The sequence below is a fragment of the Phyllobates terribilis genome, unplaced genomic scaffold (genome assembly GCF_046119375.1).
Source record: "Phyllobates terribilis strain yellow unplaced genomic scaffold, ASM4611937v1 Scaffold_2__4_contigs__length_985480577, whole genome shotgun sequence".
Taxonomy (NCBI): domain Eukaryota; kingdom Metazoa; phylum Chordata; class Amphibia; order Anura; family Dendrobatidae; genus Phyllobates; species Phyllobates terribilis.
In genome coordinates, this window is record NW_027362762.1 from 536,063,970 (window position 1) to 536,091,622 (window position 27,653).

At 52.6% G+C, this 27,653-nt stretch overlaps 1 protein-coding gene across 6 annotated transcripts in view; it reads right to left on the reverse strand.

The window, feature by feature from the left end:
* The window catches only part of SYTL1 (synaptotagmin like 1), a 295,599-nt gene that overhangs the window by 237,470 nt on the left and 30,476 nt on the right, over positions 1–27,653 (reverse strand). The window lies entirely within an intron of this gene.

A 27,653-nucleotide genomic window follows, 5' to 3' on the forward strand; every position in this document is an offset into this window, starting at 1 on the left:
ATTCAAGGTACAGCAGAGTTTCTACCAAGAAATAGATGGACTATATCTACAATGGGTACATTACAATAATGAAAGCTGTTAGTGCCCAAATGGCTTCCAAAACTGAAGTTGAGGAGCTCAACACTACTTTTATCTACCAGCTGGACAGAGACATATCTGCCTACAGCTTTTAAAAATCGGGTCTTGTTCTTCATGCAAAATTGAGATACAAAATTTGGTGTACCTGCTTCAGCGGGACAATAGGATAAACTTCAATCCAAATGTAATATTCTTGCAGCTACATTTAATCAATTTACTAATTTCAGTTTAATATGCCTTTAAAAGCTGCCAGCAGTAGAGGAGTTAAGGGGATTGTACATCATCTAAGATCTGACGTGTGCTGGCCACTTTTCAATTATCTTTGTATGTAACTACCCCACCCAAAAAGAAAATAGTGACTTAAAGAAATAGCAAAATATAGTGACACTTGCCTCCTTTACTCTGCTGTATGACAAAAAGTCTTGTCCTAAACAAATAAAACTAGTAGATTTTCAATTAATAGCTAAATACACTGCACTGGAATATCAGTAACATCTCAATGTACTTTTTAGAGTTTTTGAAGTATGCACCTCTTACTCACTACCTGCTTGCGTTCTTTTTTATACAAATCTTGGCAATTTATATATGATAGAGATGACAAAAATGTAAATCGACTATTCTGTTAGTGTAAGCATTTAAAAACAGGTTTCCAGACATTTTGCAGAGTTAAAGGATTGATTAGTCCAGGGCTTGTAATGGTAATGCCAGATGAAGCGGCAAAAACAATGGCAGAATGCTGCCTCTGTGTTTTTTAAGAATAATTTTTAAAGGAAGTGTAACAGCACAAAATGCTGGTGGAAAAGACATGGTCAGACAATCCGAGATCAGGGCAGGCAGCACAGGTTCGATACACGCAGCCGAGGTTAGGAGCGGAGAGGTCAGACAAGACGGGTAAACATGTCGATAATGGAAGTAACAATACAAACAAGCGCAGGACACTAGCAGATGAACTGACTAGGAATCAGGAAACAATGTTCAGGCAAGGAGTGTTGGGAGAAGTTGCCTCAAATATACTCTGCTATAGGCCAGGGAACCTAATCTCTGCAGGGCACAGCAGGGTTAAATTCCTACAGAGACTGGCTGCACCCCTCTATAGCCAGGTGGAAACAGCAGGAAGATGCAGCAGTGCTAAGGAGTGCTGCAAGAGGCAAACTCAGGGAGATGGACTGACATGAGGAGAAGCAGGGCAGTGACCACGGTGAGTAGAGCAGCGCTGGGCAGGTGTGCGAGTTACAGCCGTAACACTGTTCATCCAAACTCATTCACTCAGTGTGTTCTTGGTGAGGCCAAACAGTGCACCTTCACACCTGTTTTCTACTTACCTGTAAAGCCAAAGCTGTAAATTAAGGAGAAGGGGCAGAGAAAGGTGCAAAACAAATAGTGAGAATGTACACTGAACTGTTTGGTCACGTCAAGGGTGCACTGATTGGTGCTTGGTTTGAACAATATTTTCATACTGACAGACTCCCTTTAAGCAGGAGCAGCAGGAGTACTGCTGTTTCACCCGTTAAATGGATTTTCAATGGCCACAATGTTTTGTCGGTTAAACTGCTATTTTCCTGCAAAATCATGTGTTCTTTTAATGATTAAAGAGAATCCTTACCTGGCTTTCTCCACTTAATCTAAGAGCAGCATAATGTAGAGACGGAGGGGCGTGGTTTGCTCATGGCGGGATAGGACACACGCTAGCGAAGCTCCCGAAAGACCCACAGCTAACCCGTATTTCTGACAGCTATTAACGCTCCTCTTCAACATGTCAGCGGGGAAGAGGAAGAATCCCCCTGCTGCGGGCCACAGCACAGCGCCGTCCGATTCCAACATTTCCTGGTACCTGCGTCATAAGGCTGCTCCTTCATTGCCGGAGACACAGGGGAAGATGGCGCCGAGGGCCTCAGCGGCGGCTTCTGACCTGGGATACCACATGCAGGTGCTTCCAGCCTCCCGGTCACCCTCCGAGCAATCTTCCGCTCTGGAGGATATATCACAAACCCCTGAAGGTGAATGGGACTGGAAAGAGCACTTGAAAGCTATACCTACAAAGCAGGACCCGGAGGCCATGTTTCTCAGGCTGGAAGAGACGCAGGCAGGTGAATTGGACTCTGTGAAACAGGACATCACTCAGGTGGGTAATAGAGAGAATTATTTAGATGAGGATGCCATGTCTTTACACCAGAGACTGGACGAGCATCACCTTATTATCGACGAACATACGGCCCAGATTTCAGAAATAATCACACATATGGAGGATATTGAAAACCGCCATAGGCGGAATAATAGACGCATTAGAGGCCTTTCTGGTTCTTTTGTAATATGTTAATGTCCTTGTCCTCCCAAACCCCCATGTCCTGTTGCTGTTTTTTGTCTTTGTCTTCCCCCTCCCTTTTTGCTGAGGTATTGCAATGGCTAGTTTAAGTTTCGCCTCATATAACATAAGGGGATTTAATAGCCCCACAAAACAGAACCAAATACTATCAGATTACCATCTACACAAAAAAAGAATTGATATCGCTATGTTCAAAGAAACTCATTTTAAAACTGCGTTGACTCCTAAATGCACAAGCAAATGTTATACCATGTGGTCTCATTCCACCAATGTCATTAACAAGACAAAGGGAGTATCCATTGCCTTTCATAAAACATTAGAGATCCAAATCATGGACTCAAAAGTAGGTGTGGAAGATATATTTATTTTTCTTAAAGTACTGTGTAATAGCAAGACAATTGTCCAGCTAATGTTTATTTCCCCAACTCAGATCAAGGAGCCATCGGTGTGAGGGTCTTGCGGTGTCTGGATGAATTTGCCGGCGGTTCCTGTACCATTTTGGGAGGAGATTTCAATATTCCTATGGATCCCACAGTTGACTCGTCAGTGGGTAGGTCGTCTGTCCCCTTCCTCGACAGTCCGCAGGATAGGGAAAAAGCTAAAACAACTTCACTTGATAGACCTGTGGTGGGTACTCCATCCAGGCCAGAAGGATTTTAGCCTCCACTCATCCATACATAATACATACAGTCGCATAGATTACTTATTTGTCTCACAAAGCCTTTTAGATAATTCCCCTACATGCTCTATAGGTTCATTTATGTGGTCTGATCACTTGCCAGTGATGGGATCGTTAAACATTCTACCTCAAAGGCGCAGGAAATTTTCCTGGAGACTTAATGATCACCTCTTAAGAGATCAGACATGCATAAATAAAATTGAAGAAGAAATAACCACGTTTGTTGAGGTACATAAAAACGACAATACCAGCACCACCGTAAAATGGGAATAATAAGTGCATAATAAGAGGTATTTTCATAGCCCATGGAGCTAGGATTAAAAAAGAAAATTCCACGGTTCTTAACCCCTTTACCCCTCAAGGTGGTTTGCACGTTAATGACCAGGCCAATTTTTACAATTCTGACCACTGTCACTTTATGAGGTAATTACTCTGGAACACTTCAATGGATCCCCCTGATTCTGAGACTACTTTTTCGTGACATATTGTACTTCATAATTGTGGTAAAATTTCTTTGATATCACTTGTGTTTACTTGTGAAAAAAATGGAAATTTGGCGAAAATTTTGAAAATTTCACAATTTTCAAACTTTGAATTTTCATGCCCTTAAATCAGAGAGATATGTCACACAAAATACTTAATAAATAACATTTCCCACATGTCTACTTTACATCAGCACAATTTTGGAACCAACATTTTTTTTCTTAGGGAGCTAAAAGGGTTAAATGTTGACCAGCGATTTCTCATTTTTACAACAAAATTTACAAAACCATTTTTTTAGGGACCACATCACATTTGAAGTGACTTTGAGGGGCCTTAATGACAGAAAATACCCAAAAGTGACACCATTCTAAAAAATAAACCCCTCAAGGTGCTCAAAACCACATTCAAGAAGTTTATTAACCCTTCACGTGCTTCACACCAATTAATTGAACGTGAAAGGAAAAAATTAACATTTAACTTTTTTCACTAAAATTTTATTTTAGACCCCAATTTTTTATTTTCACAAGGGTACCAGGAGAAATTGGACCCCAAAACTTCTTGTGCAATTTCTACTGAGTATACCTCATATGTGGGGGAAAGTCATTGTTTGGGCGCACAGCAGGGCTCAAAAGGGAAAGAGCGCCAATTAACATTTTCAATGCAAAACTCGCTGGAATTGACAGCGGACCCCATGTCGCGTTTGGAGAGCCCTTGATGTGCCTAAACAGTGGAAACCCCCCACAAGTGACCCCATTTTGGAAACTAGACCCTTTAGGAAACTTATTTAGATGTGTGGTGAGCACTTTGAACCCCCAAGTGTTTTGCAAAAGTTTATGACGTAGAGCCTTGAAAAAAAAAATCTTTTTTTCCCACAAAAACGATCTTTTAGCCGCTATATTTTTATTTTCACAAGGGTACTAGGAGAAATTGGACCCCAAGTTGTTGTGCAATTTCTCCTGAGTACGCTGATACCCCATGTGTTAGAGAAAACAACTGTTTGGTCTGCGGGCGTCATGTCACGTTCTCAAAGCCCCTGATGTGCCTAAACAGTGGAAATGCCCAATAAGTGACCCCTTTTTGGAAACTAGACCCCCAATGAATTTATCTAGATGTGTGGTGAGCCCATTGAACCCCCAGGTGCTTCACAGAAAATGAGAATGTTGACTTGTGAAAATAAAAAAAAAACATTTTTTCCACAAAAATGCTAAAAAAAATATTTTCACAAGGGTACCAGGAGAAATTGTACACCATAAGTTGTTGTGCAATTTCTCCTGAGTACGTTGATACCCCATCTGTTGGAGAAAACTACTGTTTGGGTGCATGTCAGGGCCCGGAAGGGAAGGAGTGATGCTTTGGAATGCAGACTTTGATGGAGCGGTCTGCGGGCGTCATGTCACATTCTCAGAGCCCCTGATGTGCCTGAACAGTGGAAATGCCTAACAAGTGTCCCCTTTTTGGAAGTAATAGCTGATTTTTGAATTATATAATGTAGTGTTGTGTAGGACAACCTGACGAACACTACACAACTGACGTAAGACAACCTGACGAACACTACGTCAGTTGTGTAGTGTTCATCAGGGTGTCATAAGTCAGAAATTAATTTAGTAGTCCATGGAAGTGTGGCACCCCAGGGGTCTGGTTTCCACAGTAACGGCAATGTTATGTCTGAGAGCAGGTGGGAGGTCTCTTGGTCAGGGATCCTGTGCATGCCACACCTCCTGCCCAGTCCTGGGAGGGGAAGAACTTCCCCTATATAAACCTAGGGCTGAGGCAGGGTTAGTGAGTAAAGAAGAAGTAGAGACAGAGAAGAGAAGCAGCATAGGAAGAAACAACAGGAGCTCTGTGGGAGCAGTACTACAAAAAGTCAGGGGCTGGCAGCTGCAGAGCTCGCCCTGACTGAGAAGCTATCACCGGACCCGGAGTCCGAGGCTGTGGGGACTAACTCCTATCCAGCAGCAGAAACCGACCGGCAGGGGATTTCAGGTCCTCTGGCCAAGAAACCCGAAGGCACGGTCACACGCGTGGGACCAGCACCGCCGTCGTGGAGCGGAAGCTACTAGAAGGCCCCGAGTCACCGGCCATACGGGTGAGCACCACACGGTACACTCAGGGACGTGGGCTACTTATACCCGCCTCTAGCAAGGTAGCCAGAAGAGTACAGTTAGTTTGGGAGGCCTACAACTCCGCCTGGCTAGGGGAGATCCCATCTGCTCAAGGACTGACCAGGCCCCAATCGCTAGCCAGTACTCCGGGAGGGTCTATCTTTGTCACCAGTAAAGACCCTGAACTACACCGTACCGTCTCCGAGTGGTTCCTGCTACCCCCATCATCCACGTCGGCTGCCCTGAGGCCATACCCCTCCTGTTGGGGGTGATACTATCACGCTGCACAATCCTACCACCGGCCTCAGCGGTCTGCCCTGCCGCGGCAGCTCCTTCGCTGCATTCAACGGGTGGCGTAGTCGTACAACATCTACCACTAATACAGCGCCACTTAGTCTGACTCCCTGGGCACGGACCGGGTCACCGCCACGAGACTACAACCCTCAACAGATCCGGCTCCGGGTAAGCTCCCGCGTGCGCAACGCTGCGCGACACAGGCCCAGGGGTGCGTCAACTTTTGGCGTAGTCGGCAGGATCTCGTGCCCGCAACCACCGGGTACTGCGTGCCTGAAAAAGACTGTTCAAACTTACCAGTGGTGAAGATTCCCGCCATCTGGCGCCATTTTCAGCCTTCTTCCCGCCTTCCGTGGAGTTTTCCCGCCGTTGGACGCCATCTTGAAGACGCCGCGCGGGAAGAAGAGGGGCGTGGACTCCAAAAGCGCGCGAGAACTGAAGCCCCGCCTCACGTCCAGACGTCGCGTAAGGTCCTGGAAGGAGCCCAGCAGACGCTGACGTCACAGGAGCGCGACGGAAGGTCCTCAACCCTGACGATCCACTGCGGAGCCGCGGCCTACGGAAGAGGATCATCGCAAGGTAGGCCACGGTCCACTAGGGGGGAGAAGGATGTCGGATACGGAGGAGAGCTTCACCGCTTCAACCCCCGCCAGCGCCACCGCCGTTGCGGTCATGCCTTTCACCATGCCCTATATCCCGGGGGCAGCCTGGCTACCCCAGTACTCAGGGGAGTCACATACCCTGCATGACTTTAGAGAAAAGCTGGATAGCCTCTTCCAGGTGTATCCCCTCACAGAGGAGCAAAAAGTGAGCATCCTGGTGGCCCAATTAACCGGGGCAGCCCAAAGGGAGGTAAAGTCCTGGCCACCTGGGAGGAGGACTGTCGCAGAGATACTAACCCGGCTGAGGGACACCTTTGATACCCACACCTCAGCTGAGATCAAGCTTAGATTCTACGGGTGCAAACAGCGGGCACATGAGAGTATAAGGGACTATGCCCTGAACCTACAAGAGGCCCTGAGAGCCATTAAGCAGACTGACCCTGACGGCGTGGGAGACGAGGACAGGCTGTTGACTGAACAATTTATAGAGGGTTTATATTGCAATGCCCACCGAACCCAGTTGCGGGCAATGGCCTTACAGGACCCTCATCTGGGATTTGCACAGTTCAAGGACAGAGCCATCCGGGTGCTCCGAGAACCGGCACCAGGTGGCGTTGTGACCCACAGACGCCCCACTACCACTTACCACCAGGAGGCGGCACCCTTGTCGGCAGGGCCTGTGGGAGCTGATGCGCAGGCTTTGAACAATGACCCGGCTCCAGACCTGCACCATCAGGTCCAAGAGCTAGCTAAAAGCGTTGCCGCGCTAACCCGAACTGTGCAGTCTTTACAGGTTTCCACTCCAGGGAAGATCCAGCTGGCATCCGGACCGGAGGACATCCCGTGGCGTCGACCAAGGAGGACCCCACCGGCCAGAGGAAGACCCAGCGACCGATACAACGAGGACGGACAACCCATCTGCCGCCGCTGCAATCAACCCGGACATATGGCAAGGTACTGTCCTTTAAACTGGCACAACCTGGGGTAGAGGGCCAAACCCCAGGAAAAGATCATCAGGCCCATCGAACTGGCGCGATAGATATGTGGGAGGACGTCCAGTCTTGCCTGTGGTACTGGATGGCATCCCTATGAGTGCCCTATTGGACACCGGATCACAGGTCACCACTATCCCGTACGTGCTCTTCAAGCAGTACTGGAATGACTCGGATATCACCCGCTACCCTGACGACGACTTGAGTATCATCGCCAGCAATGGTCAGCCCATGCCACAGATTGGATTTAAAGAGGTGACCATTAAAATCGGTAGAGTCGAACTGGCAGCACAGGGACTGATCATTGTAGACATTGACAAACACGAGAGTCACCCAAAGATAACTCTAGGAACTAATGTAATTGAAAATTGTCTTGCAGAGGTGATTTTCCTTTTACAACAGGTTGCCAAGAACGCCAGCTCCGGCCAGCAGCGAGTGCTCCAGAAAGAGATCCGGGCACTGATGCGACGGCAACAGATAGAACTCTCCGGTGGTGAGATTGGTAGCGTAAGAATGTGTGACCCTTTCCCTATTGCCATGCCCCCAAAAAGTGAAATGATGATTTGGCGCCGGGCAGCTATTGGTCTGAGAGGTGGAGATTACCAGGCAATGGTAGAACCAGTTTACTCAGACAGTAGGCCCACCATTTTGACAGCACGGGGGGTGGTCAATGTACGCCATGGGAGGGTGCCCGTTCGCATAATAAATATCGGGAAGAGGGAAGTGTACCTGCCCCGGTATGCCACGCTAGCCAAATTGTATACCATCAATCAAAATTCCATACAGTCCGTAGAACCCTTGCCTCCATCTTCCCCGGAGGAAGGTAACGGCTCTAAAGAAACAATGGAGGACTGGTGTCAGCAACTACATTTGGGTACTGACTCCACTCCCTCACACCAGAAACAGGGAGTCTATCGGGTGGTTCAAGAGTACGAGAGAGTGTTTAGTAAACACCCGTTAGACTTCGGGCGAGTCAAGGGGGTAGAACACCACATCCCCACGGGAGACCATCTTCCCATAAAAGAGAGGTATCGACCCGTACCCCCTGCACACTACCAACACGCCAAGGGGATGCTTAGGGACATGAAGGAGGCTGGGGTGATCAGGGATAGCTGTAGCCCCTGGGCAGCTCCACTAGTCTTAGTCAAAAAGAAAGACAACACCATGAGGATGTGTGTAGATTACCGGAAAATTAACCGTATCACACACAAGGATGCGTACCCCTTACCAAGGATAGAGGAGTCTTTGGCTGCTTTAAGATCTGCTAACTTCTTCTCTACCTTGGATCTCACTAGCGGGTACTGGCAGGTTCCTGTAGCAGAGGCGGACCGGGAGAAGACCGCATTCACCACCCCGATGGGACTTAGCGAGTTTACCTGTATGCCGTTCGGACTCTGCAACGCACCGGGAACCTTCCAACGATTAATGGAGTGCTGTCTGGGCCACAGAAACTTCGAGACGGTCCTGTTGTACCTGGACGATGTCATCGTATATTCCAAGACTTATGAGGACCACCTGAAACACCTGGCGGAAGTGTTCGAAGCTCTGGCAAGCTACGGCTTAAAGGTAAAACCCTCCAAGTGTCACCTCTTGAAACCAAAGGTGCAGTACCTGGGACACGTGGTGAGTGCTGACGGAGTGGCTCCTGACCCTGATAAGATCACCGCAATTAAGGAATGGCCAAGTCCCTCCAGTGTAAAGGAAGTGCGGCAGTTCCTCGGGTTGGTAGGCTATTACCGCAGATTCATCCCCGGTTTCACCAAAAAGGCAGCTCCTATGCAGGACCTCCTGATAGGCCAGTCCCGGAAGGCCAAGAACCAGAAGCCGCCCTTCAAATGGGAGAAGTTAGAAGAAGAGTCCTTCCGCCAGCTGAAGATGGCCCTCACGGGGGATGAAATCCTGGCGTACCCTGATTACAGCCAGCCCTTTATCCTCTACACCGACGCAAGTAACATCGGGCTAGGAGCCGTACTGTCCCAGATCCAGCAGGGGAAAGAACGAGTAATCGCTTACGCTAGCCGAAAACTGCGACCCACCGAAAGAAACCCTGAGAATTACAGCTCATTTAAGCTAGAGTTCCTGGCAGTGGTGTGGGCAGTCACCGAACGCTTTAAGCACTACCTCGCTTCTTCCCGGTTCACCGTGTACACGGATAACAACCCATTGACACACCTGGACACGGCAAGACTCGGTGCCCTAGAGCAGAGATGGATGGCCCGTCTGTCCAACTACGAGTTCACAATCAAATACCGGGCAGGACGCTCCAATACCAACGCGGACGCCCTGTCCAGGATGCCAAACCTACCGGACGTAGGAGAAGATCCAGAGGGACTGGAAGAAGTCGAACTCCCCGCGTTCCACCGTCATGGGACTATCCAGTATTCCCATCGGGTAAGGAGTAAGCAAGCCGCTACGTTTAACCCCTTGCCTCACTACAACTGGGAGGAAACGCAAGACAGTGACCCTGCCGTCCGGCTGGTGAAGGAGATGCTGACTCGGCCAGAGGCTCGCCTTGACCCAGACGCTCCGGAGGAAGCCAAGCAACTGTGGGCTGAGAAGAGTCGACTGTTCCTTTACAAGGGGAAGTTGTGCCGCAGAATGATTAACTCCCGGACGCATGAACTAATCTGGCAAGTAGTGGTGCCACGGAGAGACGCAGCCATGGTGATGGAGGCATACCACGACGGGGCTGGACACTTCGGATGGAAGAAGCTGGAGTTCCTGCTGCGTGGGCGGTTCCACTGGGTAGGCATGAGGGGAACCATCGAGACTGTGGCCCGTGCAACCTAAGAAGGAAGGACCGTGCCAGCCAGAAGACTCCCCTGCAGTCCATCGTCACCCGGCAGCCGTTGGAACTGGTAGCCTTGGATCATGTAAAACTGACCCCAAGCAGAAGTGGCTACGTCTACGCGTTAACCATTGTGGATCATTACTCCCGGTTCTTGGTTGTCGTCCCCGTTAAGGACTTAACGGCTCAAACAGCAGCTAGAGCCTTCCAGCAGCACTTCTGCCGTCCACATGGGTACCCGGACCAAGTGCTGACGGACCAGGGACCTGCCTTTGAAGCGGAGGTCTTCCAGGAATTCTGCAATCTGTATGGCTGCCGGAAGATAAGGACGACACCCTATCATCCGCAAACTAATGGACTTTGTGAGAAAATGAACCAGGTGGTAATGGATCTCCTGAAAACGTTGCCCCTGGAAGAACGCAGTCTGTGGCCTGAGAAGCTGCCCGATCTGGTGGACCTATACAACCACATCCCGGTAGGTTCCACCAACTGTACCCCGGCTTACCTAATGAGGGCGAGACCTGGTAAGTTACCTGTTGACCTGGAAATGGGAGTCCTGACACCCGAGGACACTTCACCAGAAGCAGACTGGGACACAGAGAGGCAGCAGCAGTACCGGAAAGTACAGGAGAGCGTGAAGCGAAGTCTCTGTCAGGCTAGGGAAAGACAAGAGAAAACTTACAACCAGTATGCTCCCGCTGTTCCCCTGGTACCCGGAGAGCAGGTCTTGAAGAGGAAAAGACGGCTCCACAAGTTGGACGACCAGTGGGAGAAGGACCCGTACACCGTACTGCCCTCAAGCCACGAGAACCCGAAAGTCTGTACCATCAGTAAAGACGGAGGGGAGACCATAGCCATTGTATCCCGGGATCACCTGAAGAAGTGTCCTGAACAGCTACGGAACCCTGAAGAGGAACAAGAAGATCATCGACCCGTAGAGGAAAGGGAGGATATGGTTAGTACTGTGCTCGGAGACTTCCCTCGATCCTGGACTCAAGTCAATGGTGCAGTTGTGGTACCCGTCCTCACGTTCCTCCAACCAGCATCCCAAGTGCCTACGGAGCAACAGGTAGAGCTGGAAGAGCATCCGGTCCAGGAGGCAGAAGACTCCACACAAGCAGAACAGGAGGATCAACCCTCTGCTTATAGTGAGCCTGCCGTACCCCTAGTGAGCCAAAGAGCCGGTAGACAGCTGCCCAGTTTACCCTTGACAGCTCCTACACCCTGTAGTTCAGGGCTAGACAGTCAGCTCCGTAGGTCCACTAGGGCCACTAGAGGCCAGTTACCCGCACGTTGGAGGATTTGAAGTGTATAAATTGTTTTATTTGTGGTTACCTGTTTTTCTTGTTGCTTGTGTATAATTATGGGTTTCTAGTTATTTATAGGAGTCCTTGGTGGATTTACCGGGAATCCTTGTACATGGTTGGAGCGTAACCTAGGAATGGACTAAAGACTGTTAAGGACTCGGGGCAGGACAGACCCCTACCTGGTTACGTCTCCCTGTTTTGGTGAAATGGACACCTTGCTTTTCTTCAAAGACTGCACCCGGTTGCGGACACGCCGTAACCATCTTTACGTGTTTTTCTTATTGTATTATTATTGTTTATACCTTGTTATGTTTTTCTAAAAATATGTTTAGTCCCGGAGTACTAAATTTCACTAGGGGGAAATGTGGCACCCCAGGGGTCTGGTTTCCACAGTAACGGCAATGTTATGTCTGAGAGCAGGTGGGAGGTCTCTTGGTCAGGGATCCTGTGCATGCCACACCTCCTGCCCAGTCCTGGGAGGGGAAGAACTTCCCCTATATAAACCTAGGGCTGAGGCAGGGTTAGTGAGTAGAGAAGAAGTAGAGACAGAGAAGAGAAGCAGCATAGGAAGAAACAACAGGAGCTCTGTGGGAGCAGTACTACAAAGAGTCAGGGGCTGGCAGCTGCAGAGCTCGCCCTGACTGAGAAGCTATCACCGGACCCGGAGTCCGAGGCTGTGGGGACTAACTCCTATCCAGCAGCAGAAACCGACCGGCAGGGGATTTCAGGTCCTCTGGCCAAGAAACCCGAAGGCACGGTCACACGCGTGGGACCAGCACCGCCGTCGTGGAGCGGAAGCTACTAGAAGGCCCCGAGTCACCGGCCATACGGGTGAGCACCACACGGTACACTCAGGGACGTGGGCTACTTATACCCGCCTCTAGCAAGGTAGCCAGAAGAGTACAGTTAGTTTGGGAGGCCTACAACTCCGCCTGGCTAGGGGAGATCCCATCTGCTCAAGGACTGACCAGGCCCCAATCGCTAGCCAGTACTCCGGGAGGGTCTATCTTTGTCACCAGTAAAGACCCTGAACTACACCGTACCGTCTCCGAGTGGTTCCTGCTACCCCCATCATCCACGTCGGCTGCCCTGAGGCCATACCCCTCCCGTTGGGGGTGATACTATCACGCTGCACAATCCTACCACCGGCCTCAGCGGTCTGCCCTGCCGCGGCAGCTCCTTCGCTGCATTCAACGGGTGGCGTAGTCGTACAACATCTACCACTAATACAGCGCCACTTAGTCTGACTCCCTGGGCACGGACCGGGTCACCGCCACGAGACTACAACCCTCAACAGATCCGGCTCCGGGTAAGCTCCCGCGTGCGCAACGCTGCGCGACACAGGCCCAGGGGTGCGTCAGAAGTATGGTACCTTTTGAAGCAGTCTTTCATGCACAGGCCAGGTTTGTCGGGGCAGGTGTCACATTGATAAATGGTGTCCTTGCGTATTCCCCTTTTATAACACACTCCGCACCTCTTTTGTGACTTACCTTTTTTTGTGACTTGAGGGATCTGCCCCGGGAAATGCTGGCCCGGTACAATTCGAGGTCCTTCAGTTCCAGAAGTACTGGGGCCCGCTCCGTCACCACTGCCAAATATCAGGGCCTTGATGGCTATCTCCTGGAAGTGAAGGTACGACATAGAAGTCTGGCCTGCACATTGTGACAGAAGGAAAGCGTTGTGCATTGCCATCTGTACAATGTGCACGGCCAGCTTCTTATACCATACCTTGGCCTTTCTAAAAGCACTGTACGGCTGGAGAACTTGATCAGAGAGATCAACTCCCCCCATGTACTTGTTGTACCCCACTACACAGTCTGGTTTGACGACCTGTGTAGTGGAACCTCGTACAATACTGAGGGTGCTGCCATCACCATATATGGTGGTCAAGAGAAGGACATCCCTCTTGTCCTTGTACTTGACCACCAACAGGTGGTCGCTACATTGGGCTCTGCTCTCACCCCTTCTGAGCAGCTGCCCAATTAGCATCTTTGGGAGGCCTCTCTGATTTTTGCGGACAGTACTGCAAGCTGCAGTACCTTGCGCAGAGAGGGACTCGAAGAAAGGGACACTGGTATAAAAGTTATCCACGTACAAGTGATAACCTTTATCCAGCAGTGGGTGCACCAAGTCCCACACAATTTTCCCACTCACTCCCAGAAAAGGGGGGCATTCAGGGGGTTCAATCCGGGAGTCCTTCCCTTCATAAACTCTAAACTTGTGAGTGTACCTGAGGTACTCTCACAAAGTTTATACAGCTTGATCCCGTACCTTGCCCTCTTACTGGGCAGGTACTGCCGGGGAATCCAAGCCGCCCCTTAAAATGAACTAGGGACTCATCCACGCAGTTGTCCTTTTGGGGCACATACACTTCAGCAAACTTGTTGTTGAAGTGCTCGATGACCGGCCGAACTTTGAAAAGACGATCAAAGTTCGGGTCATTGCGTGCAGGACACCGTGCATTATCGTTGTAATGCAAGAACTTGCGGATGGCCTCAAAGCGTTTCCAGGTCATGACCATTCGGAACACTGGAGTGTTATACAAAAAGTCAACACTCCAGTATTGCCGAACTTCTGGCTTCTTCAGGATCCCCATATGAAGGACCAGGCACCAAAACTTCATAATTTCTTCTGTTTCTACAGGAGACTAGTTAGAAAATGATGAAGAGGGATTAGTTTGGCCCACCATGAGGTTTACGAAATCCTCAGAGAAAAAGACTTTGAATAAGTCTATTTCTGTGAGGCTGGTGGTTTCAAACTTGATTCCTGATTCCGTCACAAAATCTGGAATCAGTGGCTCATAATTTTCGGGGGGCGAGGTCCATATGGGGTCAGTAGTGGGGAGCGCTGGTTCATCTTCTCTTCTGGGACGACTGCGTGGCGGTCCAGAAGCACCTGAGGAGAAGGAGGAGGAAGAAGAGGAGGAAGAGGAGGACGACGAGGAATCAGAAAAATAAAGAAATGTGGGATCCTCGCCCTCGCTGTCAGTGTCGGAGGCAAGAAAAGCGTATGCATCCTCCGCTGAATAGCGAGTTTGGGATGAGCGGGACTTTTTTTTTTCTTATGTATGTGGTGCGTGTGTATCAGTACTTTATTTAGAGTGTGTGTATGTCAGTGTGCTTGGTGTGAACTTTTTTTTCCTGAAGAAAAAAAGGAACTACTGTAGGTGGTGCAAATGTGGCTGACCCTGAGGGTTCGGTCACTACAGAGGTATTGCATCTCAGCCAGAGATGTGGCATCTCACTCTCAGGTAAGGAAGGAGTACAGCTCAGGACCCTAACACCTGCATCCAACACATCCACTTCAGCAGGGCAGGGCGAGATTGCTCCTAAGGGAGAGCACAGTTCCTGGTCCCTGGCTGGAGAGGAAGGGAACCTAGTGAGGGGGAACCATGTAGTGGGTGTGGGTGGAGGACGTAGATCAGGGGAGCACTTCAGAAGGAGGTATAAAAGAGGGAACCATCTTAGAAAGACAAGCCAGTCAGAGGAGGAAAGTGAGGGGAGCAGAGGCTCTGCAGGAGCTCTGCTCCAGAGGCAGGCCTAGCCAGTGACGCCCAAGTCTGAAGAGAAGGAGAGAAGAGAGGAGAGGGAGCAGAGAGGCTCCAGGAACCAAGAAAGGACCCCAGGGGTACGGGCCATGCAGAAGGCCACCCGTACGCCCGAATCTACCAGGAGGTGGAGGGGTCAGGCCACACAAAGGGAACCGGTCCCTCAACTAGCAGAGGACTTTATGCCCAACTAGAAACCGGAGGCTGCAGTACTTTATGTCCTGTAGCCGCAAGTCCACGCCAGTCTCACCGAGAAGGTAGCCATATAGGACCCAGGGGACGGAACAGACGTCGCCCGCCAAGGCCCGCAGGTACCGAATTGTAGATACTAGGTGTGAGGTGCAGGGAAAAGGCCAGAGAGAGGACACAGAAGGGGGTCCTGCTAAGTACTCCGGAGTTACCTGGGGGTAGACCGAACTGCTCCCTGAGTAAACACAGGACGACGAGGGCAGTTACATGGATCCCTGTAATCTGGACTGCAACAACTGTGAGTAAAGACCCTGGAACTGCACTTCCTTGTCTCTGTGTTTCTTGCAACGCCATCAACCCCTGCACTACAACGCCCAGCACAACCTGCAATATCTACACTGCCCCGGAGCTAAGCTCTACCTGTGGAGAGCCACACCATCCCTGCTGCAGTAACATCAGCTCCAGAGGACCTGCTCCGCAGCGGCGGATCCCTTTAGCCGCATTCCACAGGTGGCGTCACAAACTCTATAAAAACACTATAAATCCCCTATCCATAACCCCTTTTATTGACCGCCCTGGGTCACGGACCGGGTCACCGCCACTGTGACATTCCCCAGCATCCACCGGCCTGGCACCGGGTACCCCACGGCCCAGGGGGAGCATCACAAACAGCGAGCATGAGAGCGGATAGGTGAACTATGTCACCAATCAACTCTCGACAGCTGCTGGGTGTGCGCGCGGATGTGGTGCAAAGGTGGGGGGAGGGTAAAACAGCGAGCACGAGTGCGGATCAGTAAAAAGCACAGAAAACAACCGAATAAAAGTCGAGCGATCAAGTACTGATCAAGTAATAATCGGTACTTGGTGGGAGAAAGGGGCTTGGGAAGGGGGGTAGGAGGAGAGGGGAGAGAGGGGGATTGGGGTGGATGAGGGGAGAACAGAGATGGACTTACCAAAGTCTTCTCTGTTCTTCTTTCAGCAGCAGGATCAGCAGTAGGTTCTGGAAGAGGCTCTGGAGCAGGATCCGCAGCAGCAGGACACAGAGCTGGAGACCCAGGACCCAGGAGACCGCAGCATGACGCCGGAGCAGGAGACCCAGGACCCTGGAGACCGCAGCAGGATGCCAAAGCAGCAGCAGCGACTGGAGCAGGTGAGAAGAAGGTCTTGTGGTGTCACAGAAGATTCTGTGGCACTACAAGGCCCAGCACAGTGCAGATCAGTGTGACTGCTCTGTAGAAATCCTCACCAAGTGTGAGGATCTGCAGGGTGGTCACAGGGGGGTGATAGGGTGGTGACAGGCAGGTCACAGGCCGGTCACCACCCGGTCACCTCCCGGTCAGGTACTCTGATTGGTGCGATCGATGATGACATCAATTGCACGAATCAGAGATGGCTGGGGCTTGGGCATGTGTGACACCCCAGGGGTCTGGTTGCCACAGTAATAGAGGTATTATGTCTGAGAGCAAGTGGGAGGTTTCTCTGGTCAGGAGCCCTAAGCATGAAACACGGCCCACCCAGACCTGGGAGGGGAGGAATCTGCCCTTAAAAACTGGGTCTGGGGCGGGATTAAGTTAGTCAGAGCCTGGAGTTCAGTTCCAGACACAGGGAAAGGAAGAACTAGGAGCTCTGTAGGAGCAGGAGCGAGTGCCAGAGGCTGGAAGCTAGAAAGCTCGCCTTGGCTGAAGACACTAACCCGGACACGGAGTCCGAGGCTGTGGGGACTTCCAGGTCCAGCAGCAGAATCCAATCCGCAGGGGATTCCATGTCCTCTGGCCTTAGAAACCGGAAGGCACGGTCACAAGCAAGGGACCAGCACCGCCATCGTGAAGCGAAGGCTAACGGAAGGCCCCAAGTCACCGGCCATACGGGTGAGCACCACACGGTATACTCAGGGACGTGGGATACTTCTACCCGCATAGAGCAAGGTAGCCAGGAAAGAGTGCAGATAATCGGGGAGGCCTACAACTCCACCTGGCCAGGGGAGATCCTGCTTGCTCACAGACTGACCAGGCCCCTACTGCTAACCAGTACTCCCGGGAGGGTCTGCTTTATACCATCAGTAAAGACCCTGAACTGCACCACACATCTCTGTGATTCCTTGCCGCACCAGCACCATTACTACTGGGACGCTCACACCATCACTCCCATCATCCACCTTAGCTGCCCTGAGGCAATACTTCTCCCGTGGGGAGTTATAACATACTCGGCTGCGCAAACACCATCAGCCTCAGCGGTCGGCAGCGCAGCGGCGGTCCCCACTGACCGCAATCCACGGGTGGCGTAGTCGGACATTGTTCTTACCTATAGACTGCCACTGGTTTGACCGCCCTGGGCACGGACCGGGTCACCGCCACGGAGGACTACAACCCCCTGCGATCTGGCTCCGGGTATCCCCCTGCACAGCACAGGCCCAGGGGGCGCGTCAACTTTGGCGTAGTCGGCAGGATTTCGTGCCCGCAACCACCGGGTACTGCGTGCCTGAAAAAGACTTTTATACTTACCTGTGGTGAAGTTTCCCGCCGTCCGGAGCCATTTCCCGCCATCGGACGCCATATTGGACCTTTTCCCGCCGTCTTCTGCCTTCTTCCCGCCATCCGCAACTGCTTCCCGCCTTCGGACGCCATCTTCGGGACACCGCGCAGGAAGAAGAGGGGCGTGGACGCCGAAAGCGCGCGAGATCCGAAGCTCCGCCCCACGCTCCGCCCCACGCTCCGACGCTGCGTAAGGTCCTGGAAGGAAGGAAGAGCGATGCTGACGTCATCGGAGCGCGACGCCAGGTCCTCAACCCCGACGATCGACTGCGGAGCCGCGGCCTACGGAAGAAGAGCATCGCAAGGTAGGCCACGGTCCACTAGGGGGGAAGAAGGATGTCGGACACCGAGGGGGGCTCCACCGCCACACCGGCCGCCAGCGCAACCGCTGCTGCGGTCATGCCTTTCACCATGCCCTATATCCCGGGGGCAACCTGGCTACCCCAGTACTCAGGGGAGTCACATACCCTGAGTGACTTTAGGGAAAGACTTGATAGCCTCTTCCAGGTATACCCCCTCACGGAAGAGCAAAAAGTGAGCATCCTGGTGGCCCAGCTAATCGGGGCAGCCCAAAGGGAGGTAAAGTCCTGGTCACCTGGGAAGAAGAGGACTGTCAGAGAGATACTAGCCCGGCTGAAAGACACGTTTGACAACCGCACCTCAGCCGAGATAAAACTAAGATTTTATGGGTGCAAACAACGGGCACATGAAAGTATAAGAGACTATGCTCTAAACCTACAAGAGGCCCTGAGAGCCATTAAGCAGGCAGACCCTGGCAGCGTGGGAAATGAAGACAAGCTGTTGACCGAACAATTTATAGAGGGTCTATTGTGCAATGCCCACCGAACCCAGTTGCGGGCAATGGCCTTACAGGACCCTGACCTGGACTTTGCACAGTTCAAGGGCAGAGCCATCCGGGTGCTCCGAGAACCAGCACCAGGTGGCGCTGTGACCCACAGGCGCCCTGCTATCACTTATCACCAGGACGCGACGCCCTTGTCTGCAGGGCCTGTGGGAGCTGATGCGCAGGTGACGCGCCCCTGGGCCTGTGTCGCGCTGCGTTGCGCACGCGGGAGCCTACCCGGAGCCGGATCAGTGGAGGGTTGTAGTCTCGTGGCGGTGACCCGGTCCGTGCCCAGGGAGTCAAACTAGACGGCAGTCTATTAGTAGTAAATAGTTGATGACTACGCCACCCGTTGAGTGCAGCCAGGAAGCTGCTGCTGCAGGGCAGACCACTGAGGCCGGTGGTAGGATTGTGCAGCGTGATAGTATAACCCCCAACGGGAGGGGTATGGCCTCAGGGCAGCCGACGTGGATGATGGGGGTAGCAGGAACCACTCAGAGACGGTACGGTGTAGTTCAGGGTCTTTACTGGTAACAACGACAGACCCTCCCGGAGTACTTGCTAGCAAACGGGGCCTGGTCAGTCTTTGAGCAGATGGGATCTCCCCTGGCCAGGCGTAGTTGTAGGCCTCCCAAACTGACTGTACTCTTCTGGCTACCTTGCTAGAAGCTGATGTAAGTAGCCCACGTCCCTGAGTGTACCGTGTGGTGCTCACCCGTATGGCCGGTGACTCGGGGCCTTCTAATGGCTTCCGCTCCACGATGGCGGTGCTGGTCCCACGCGTGTGACCGTGCCTTCGGGCTTCTGGGCCAGAGGACCTGAAATCCCCTGCCTGACGGATTCTGCTGCTGGGTAGGAGTTAGTCCCCACAGCCTCGGACTCCGGGTCCGGTAAAGAATCTTCTTAGTCAGGGCGAACTCTACAGCTGCCAGCCCCTGACTCCTTGTAACTCTGCTGTTTCCTATGCTGCTTCTTGTCTCCACTCTCCTTGTCTGCAGGCTCAGGCCCCTGGACAGGGCCTGCCTGTGGAGCAGAGCCCATAGAGCAGCTCTGCTCCCTGTCTTCTCCTCTCAGAACTCCCTACCCTGCCTCAGCCCCAGGTTTATATAGGGGAAGTCCTTCCCCTCCCAAGACTGGGCAGGAGGTGTGGCATGCACAGGATCCCTGACCAAAGGACCTCCCACCTGCTCTCAGACGTAATATCTCTATCACTGTGGCAACCAGACCCCTGGGGTGTCACATTCCCCCCTAGTGAAATTTAGTACTCCGGGACTAAACATATTTTTTTAGAAAAACATAACAAGGTATAGCAATAACAATACAATAAGAAAAACACATAAGATGGTTACGGCGTGTCCGCAACCGGGTGCAGTTTTGAAAAGCAAGGTGTCCATATCACCAAAACAGGGAGACGTAACCAGGTAGGGGTCTGTCCTACCCCGAGTCCTTAACAGTCTTTTAGTCCATCCTGGGTTACGCTCCACTAACTGTACAAAGGATTCCCGGTAAATCCACCAAGGACTCCTATAAATAACTGGAAACACATAATATTTACAAGATATGGCCGCTCTCAGTCCTCGGCCAGTGGGGATAAGGATTGGCTGCTCACAGTCCTCAGCCTGTGGGGAGATGGGATGGCTGCTCACAGTCCTCAGCCTGGTTAAGGATAGGGGACACACGGGAACAGTTCACACTTGTCCCAACGGGGACCATATTTTAATTAGCAACACAAGTACCCCTACGGGTAACTATGTACAGTTCCACTTTACCGTACTTCAGTAACGGCATCCTCCTGCTCCTTCTTGTGTGTAGGCTTCAGACCCGTCCGGGTCCTCTTGGCTTTCCTCGTATTGGTAGTACTGAAGCTCCTCCTTGGTTAACGTGGAGGGCGTACAGTCCTTTTGCACCTGGGGAGTTCAGGCCTTGCGACCAGGCGTGGAGAGGGTCGCCGTTGATGACGTCCGGGGTCAGAGGGTGCAACTTTGGGCCTGGGCGCGGGCTGGTGGTGGTAGTGCCCAGGGCTGGAGGGCTTGGCCGCAGGGCTTGTTGCGGGGGCTGGAGCAGGTCGGTGTCTGCAGCGCCCGGAATCGGCGGCTCCACCAGGGGGCCCGGGAGCAGGCTGACGCTGGCAGCGTCCGGGACAGGGAGACTCCTCTTACCTGCTCCCGCGTCCGCTCCTGCGTCACGCGTCTTCTCCCGGCGCTGGTCGGGGCCGGCGACGACTGGGGCACTGCCGATGCTGGGCAGCTTAGTCTGCTGCCGGTCCGCCATCTTGCTGTCCGTTCCTGGTGTCCTCCTCCCCCCTAGTGGACCGTGGCCTACCTTCCGGAGATCCTCTTCCGTAGGCCGCGGCTCCGCAGTCAATCGTCGGGGTAGAGGACCTGGCGTCGCGCTCCTGTGACGTCGGCGTCTGCTGGGCTCCTTCCAGGACCTTACGCAACGTCCGGACGTGAGGCGGGGCTTCAGTTCTCGCGCGCTTTCGGAGTCCACGCCCCTCTTCTTCCCGCGCGGCGTCTCCAAGATGGCGCCGGATGGCGGGAAAACTCCTCGGATGGCGGGAAGAAGGCAGAAGATGGCGCCGGATGGCGGGAAAACTCCACGGATGGCGGGAATCTTCACAGATGGCGGGAATCTTCACCACTGGTAAGTTTGAAAAGTCTCTTTTTCAGGCACGCAGTACCCGGTGGTTGCGGGCACGAAATCCTGCCGACTACGCCAAAGTTGACGCGCCCCTGGGCCTGTGTCGCGCTGCGTTGCGCACGCGGGAGCCTACCCGGAGCCGGATCAGTGGAGGGTTGTAGTCTCGTGGCGGTGACCCGGTCCGTGCCCAGGGAGTCAAACTAGACGGCAGTCTATTAGTAGTAAATAGTTGATGACTACGCCACCCGTTGAGTGCAGCCAGGAAGCTGCTGCTGCAGGGCAGACCACTGAGGCCGGTGGTAGGATTGTGCAGCGTGATAGTATAACCCCCAACGGGAGGGGTATGGCCTCAGGGCAGCCGACGTGGATGATGGGGGTAGCAGGAACCACTCAGAGACGGTACGGTGTAGTTCAGGGTCTTTACTGGTAACAACGACAGACCCTCCCGGAGTACTTGCTAGCAAACGGGGCCTGGTCAGTCTTTGAGCAGATGGGATCTCCCCTGGCCAGGCGTAGTTGTAGGCCTCCCAAACTGACTGTACTCTTCTGGCTACCTTGCTAGAAGCTGATGTAAGTAGCCCACGTCCCTGAGTGTACCGTGTGGTGCTCACCCGTATGGCCGGTGACTCGGGGCCTTCTAATGGCTTCCGCTCCACGATGGCGGTGCTGGTCCCACGCGTGTGACCGTGCCTTCGGGCTTCTGGGCCAGAGGACCTGAAATCCCCTGCCTGACGGATTCTGCTGCTGGGTAGGAGTTAGTCCCCACAGCCTCGGACTCCGGGTCCGGTAAAGAATCTTCTTAGTCAGGGCGAACTCTACAGCTGCCAGCCCCTGACTCCTTGTAACTCTGCTGTTTCCTATGCTGCTTCTTGTCTCCACTCTCCTTGTCTGCAGGCTCAGGCCCCTGGACAGGGCCTGCCTGTGGAGCAGAGCCCATAGAGCAGCTCTGCTCCCTGTCTTCTCCTCTCAGAACTCCCTACCCTGCCTCAGCCCCAGGTTTATATAGGGGAAGTCCTTCCCCTCCCAAGACTGGGCAGGAGGTGTGGCATGCACAGGATCCCTGACCAAAGGACCTCCCACCTGCTCTCAGACGTAATATCTCTATCACTGTGGCAACCAGACCCCTGGGGTGTCACACAGGCTTTGAACAATGACCCGGCAACAGACCTGCACCATCAGGTCCAAGAGCTGACTAAGAGTGTTGCCGCGCTAGCCAGAACTGTGCAGTCTTTACAGGTCTCTTCTCCAGAAAAGATCCAGCTGGCATCCGGACCGGAGGACGTCCCGTGGCGCCGACTGAGGAGGACCCCACCGGCCAGAGGAAGACCCAGCGACCGGTACAACGAGGACGGACGACCAATCTGCCGCCGCTGCAATCAACCCGGACATATGGCAAGGTACTGTCATTTAAACGGGCACAACCTGGGGTAGAGGGCCAACCCCCAGGCATAAGATCATCAGGCCCATCGAACTGGCATGACAAATATGTAGGGGGACGTCCGGTCTTGCCTGTGGTACTGGATGGCATTCCTATGAGTGCCCTACTAGACACCGGGTCACAGGTCACCACCATCCCGTACGTGCTCTTCAAGCGGTACTGGAATGACTCGGACATAACCCGCTACGCAGATGACGACCTGAGCATTATCGCCAGCAATGGTCAGCCCGTGCCACAGATAGGATTTAAGGAAATGACCATCAAGGTCAGTAAAGTTGAACTGCCGGCACAAGGACTGATCATTGTGGACATTGACCGTCGCGAGAGTCACCCAAGAATAACCCTAGGTACTAATGTAATTGAAAACTGTCTTGCAGAGGTGATTCTTATTTTGCAGCAGGTTGCCAAGAACGCCAGTTCCAGCCAGCAGCGTGTGCTCCAAAAAGAGATCCGGGCACTGATGAAGCGGCAACAAGTGGAACTATCTGGGGATGAGATAGGTAGCGTGAGAATGTGTGACCCGTTCCCTATTGCCATGCCCCCGAAAAGTGAGATGATGATTTGGTGCCGGGCAGCTATTGGTCTAAGAGGTAGAGACTACCAAACAATGGTAGAACCCGTCTACTCAGACAGTAGGCCCACCATTTTGACAGCACGGGGGGTGGTCGATGTACGCCATGGGAGGGTGCCCGTCCGCATCATAAATATCGGGGAGAGAGAAGTATACCTGCCCCGGTATGCCACGCTAGCCAAATTGTTCACCATCAACCAGAACTCTGTACAGGCCGTGGAACCCTTGCCTCCATCTCAACCAGAGGAAGGTAACGGCTCTAAGAAACCGATGGAGGACTGGTGTCAGCAACTGCATTTGGGTACTGACTCCACTCCCTCAGACCAAAAACAGGGAGTCTATCGGGTGGTTCAAGAGTACGAGAGAGTGTTTAGTAAACACCCGCTAGACTTCGGGCGACTAAAGGGGGTAGAACATCACATCCCAACGGGAGACCATCCTCCCATAAAGGAGAGATACCGACCCGTACCCCCTGCACACTATAAACACACCAAGGGGATGCTAAAAGACATGAAGGAGGCTGGGGTAATTAGGGACAGCTGTAGCCCCTGGGCAGCTCCACTAGTCTTAGTGAAAAAGAAAGACAACACCATGAGAATGTGTGTAGACTACAGGAAGGTCAACCGTATCACACACAAAGATGCGTACCCGTTACCAAGGATAGAAGAGTCCTTAGCTGCATTAAAATCTGCTAACTTGTTCTCTACTTTGGATCTCACTAGCGGGTACTGGCAGGTTCCTGTAGCAGAGGCGGACCGGGAGAAGACCGCATTCACCACCCCGATGGGACTCAGCGAATTTAACTGTATGCCGTTCGGGCTCTGCAACGCCCCAGGAACCTTCCAACGGTTGATGGAATGCTGTCTGGGACAACGGAACTTTGAGACGGTCCTATTATACCTGGACGACGTCATCGTCTATTCCAAGACCTATGAGGACCATCTGGAACACCTGGCAGAAGTGTTTGAAGCCCTGGCAAACTATGGCCTAAAGGTAAAACCCTCAAAGTGTCATCTACTGAAGCCAAAGGTACAGTACCTGGGACACGTGGTGAGTGCTGACGGAGTGGCTCCCGACCCTGACAAGATCACCGTGATCAAGGACTGGCCAAGACCATCCAGCATAAAGGAAGTGCGGCAGTTCCTCGGGTTGGTAGGCTACTACCGAAGATTCATTCCTGGTTTTACCAAGAAGGCAGCTCCTATGCAGGACCTCCTGATAGGCCAGTCCAGGAAGGCCAAAAACCAGAAGCCACCCTTCAAATGGGAAAAGCAGGAAGAGGAGTCCTTCCGCCAGCTGAAGATGGCGCTCACGGGGGATGAAATCCTGGCGTACCCTGATTAAAGCCAGCCCCTTATCCTCTACACGGACGCAAGCAACATCGGGCGAGGAGCCGTACTGTCCCAGATCCAGCAGGGGAGAGAACGGGTAATTGCTTACGCCAGCCGAAAACTGCGACCCACGGAAAGAAACCCGGAGAATTACAGCTCGTTCAAGCTCGAGTTCCTGGCAGTGGTGTGGGCAGTAACCGAACGTTTTAAGCATTACCTTGCCTCTTCCAGGTTCACCGTGTACACGGACAACAACCCGTTGACACACCTGGACACTGCAAGACTGGGTGCCCTGGAGCAGAGATGGATGGCCCGCCTGTCCAATTTTGAGTTCACGATCAAATACCGGGCAGGACGCTCCAATACCAACGCGGACGCCCTGTCCAGGATGCCAAACCTACCGGACGAAGGGGAGGATCCAGAAGAATTGGAAGAGATCGAACTCCCTGCGTTTCACCGTCATGGGATTACCCAGTATTCTCACCGTGTAAGGGGCCAGCGGTCTGCTACGTTCAACCCCTTACCCCACTACAACTGGGCGGAGACGCAAGACAGTGACCCCGCAGTCCGTCTGGTGAAGGAGATGCTGACCCAGGCTGACGCCCGCCTAGACCCAGACGCTCCGGAAGAGACCAAGCAACTGTGGACGGAGAAGAGCAGACTGTTCCTCTACAAGGAGAAGTTGTGCCGCAGAATGGTCAATTCCCGGACACATGAGCTGATCTGGCAGGTGGTGGTACCGAGACGGGACGCGGCTATGGTGCTGGAGGCCTACCACAATGGAGCCGGGCACTTCGGATGGAAGAAGCTGGAGTTCCTGCTGCGTGAACGGTTCTACTGGATAGGCATGAGAGGAGCCATTGAGAGGTGGTGTAGAGACTGTGGCCCGTGCAATCTAAGAAGAAGGGACCGTGCCAGCCAGAGGACTCCCCTGCAGCCCATCATCACCAGGCAGCCGCTGGAACTGGTCGCTCTGGACCATGTTAAACTGGCTCCAAGCAGAAGCGGGTATGTCTACGCCCTAACCATCGTGGATCACTACTCCCGATTCCTAGTGGTGGTCCCCGTCAAAGACTTAACAGCACAAACAGCAGCTAGAGCCTTCCAGCTGCACTTCTGCCGCCCACACGGATACCCGGACCAAGTGCTGACGGACCAAGGACCAGCCTTCGAAGCGGAGGTCTTCCAGGAGTTCTGCAACCTGTATGGCTGCAAGAAGATAAGAACAACGCCCTATCACCCCAAAACCAATGGACTCTGCGAGAAGATGAACCAGGTGGTGATAGATCTGCTAAAAACATTGCCCCTGGAAGAACGCAGTCTGTGGCCTGAGAAACTGCCCGATCTGGTGGACCTGTATAACCACATCCCGGTAGGTTCCACCAACTGTACCCCGGCTTACCTAATGCGAGCAAGACCTGGTAAGCTGCCTGTTGACCTGGATATGGGAGTCCTGATACCCGAGGACACCTCACCAGAGACAGACTGGGATACAGAACGGCAGCAGCAGTATCGGAAAGTACAGGAGAGCGTCGAGCGAAGTCTCTGTCAGTCAAGAGAAAGGCAGGAGAGGACTTATAACCAACATGCTCCCGCTGTTCCCCTGGTACCTGGAGAGCAGGTCTTGAAAAGAAAAAGGCGGCTCCATAAGTTGGACGACCAGTGGGAAAAGGACCCGTACACCATACTGCCCTCAAGCCACAATAACCCAAAGGTGTACGTCATCAGCAAGGATGGAGGAGAGACCACAGCCACTGTCTCCAGAGACCACCTGAAAAAGTGCTCCGAGAAGTTGCAAAGCACGGATGAAGATCAGGAAGACCCTCAACCCGTAGAGGAAAAGGAGGAAATGATCAGCACTGTACTCGGAGACTTTCCCCGGTCCTGGACACAAGTAAACAACGCTATTGTGGTGCCCGTCCTCACATTTCTCCAGCCAGCCCCTCAAGTGCCTACAGAAGACCAGGTAGAGCTGGAAGAGCAGCCGGCCCAGGAGGCAGAAGAATCCACACCAGCAGCACAGGAGAATCAACCCTCTGCTAGTAGTGAGCCTGCCGTGCCCCTAGTGAGCCAAAGAGTGTGCAGACAGCTGCCCAGCTTACCCATAACACCTCCTACACCCTGTAGTGCAGGACCAGTTAGTGAGCTCCGTAGGTCCACTAGAGTCACTAGAGGTCAGATGCCCGCTCGCTGGAAAATCTAAACTAATGCACTGTGAATTTATCTGTTTAACTGTTTATGGTTTATGTTTGTTGCCTGTTATTAATTATGTTTCTCAGTTACCCTGCAGATTTATTTGGACTAACAGGTTATGGACACTGGATAACCGGAACATTCTTGTAGATAGTTGCACCTTGGTGCCTCTTGTGAAGACGGCCGCGGAAGAGAAAATCTGTCTGGCGTGGCCTCCTTGCGGTCCAAAGTAGCTAGCTCCAGCCTTGCAGCCACGCCCAAGGACAACGCAAGGGGTTTGCTTTGGACAGGTCCCCTACTTCGCTTAAAGCTTCACCTTGGGTGATATGGACACCCGGTTGCGGACACGCCGTGACCTTTAAAAAACTAAAGTTTCTTGTAAATATATTATTGTATTATTGTTATACCCTGTATTTATGTTTCTTTAAAAATGTGTTTAGTCCCGGAGTACTAAAATTTACTAGGGGGGAATGTGACACCCCAGGGGTCTGGTTGCCACAGTAATAGAGATATTATGTCTGAGAGCAAGTGGGAGGTTTCTCTGGTCAGGAGCCCTAAGCATGCAACACGGCCCACCCAGACCTGGGAGGGGAGGAATCTGCCCTTATAAACTGGGTCTGGGACGGGATTAAGTTAGTCAGAGCCTGGAGTTCAGTTCCAGACACAGGGAAAGGAAGAACTAGGAGCTCTGTAGGAGCAGGAGCGAGTGCCAGAGGCTGGA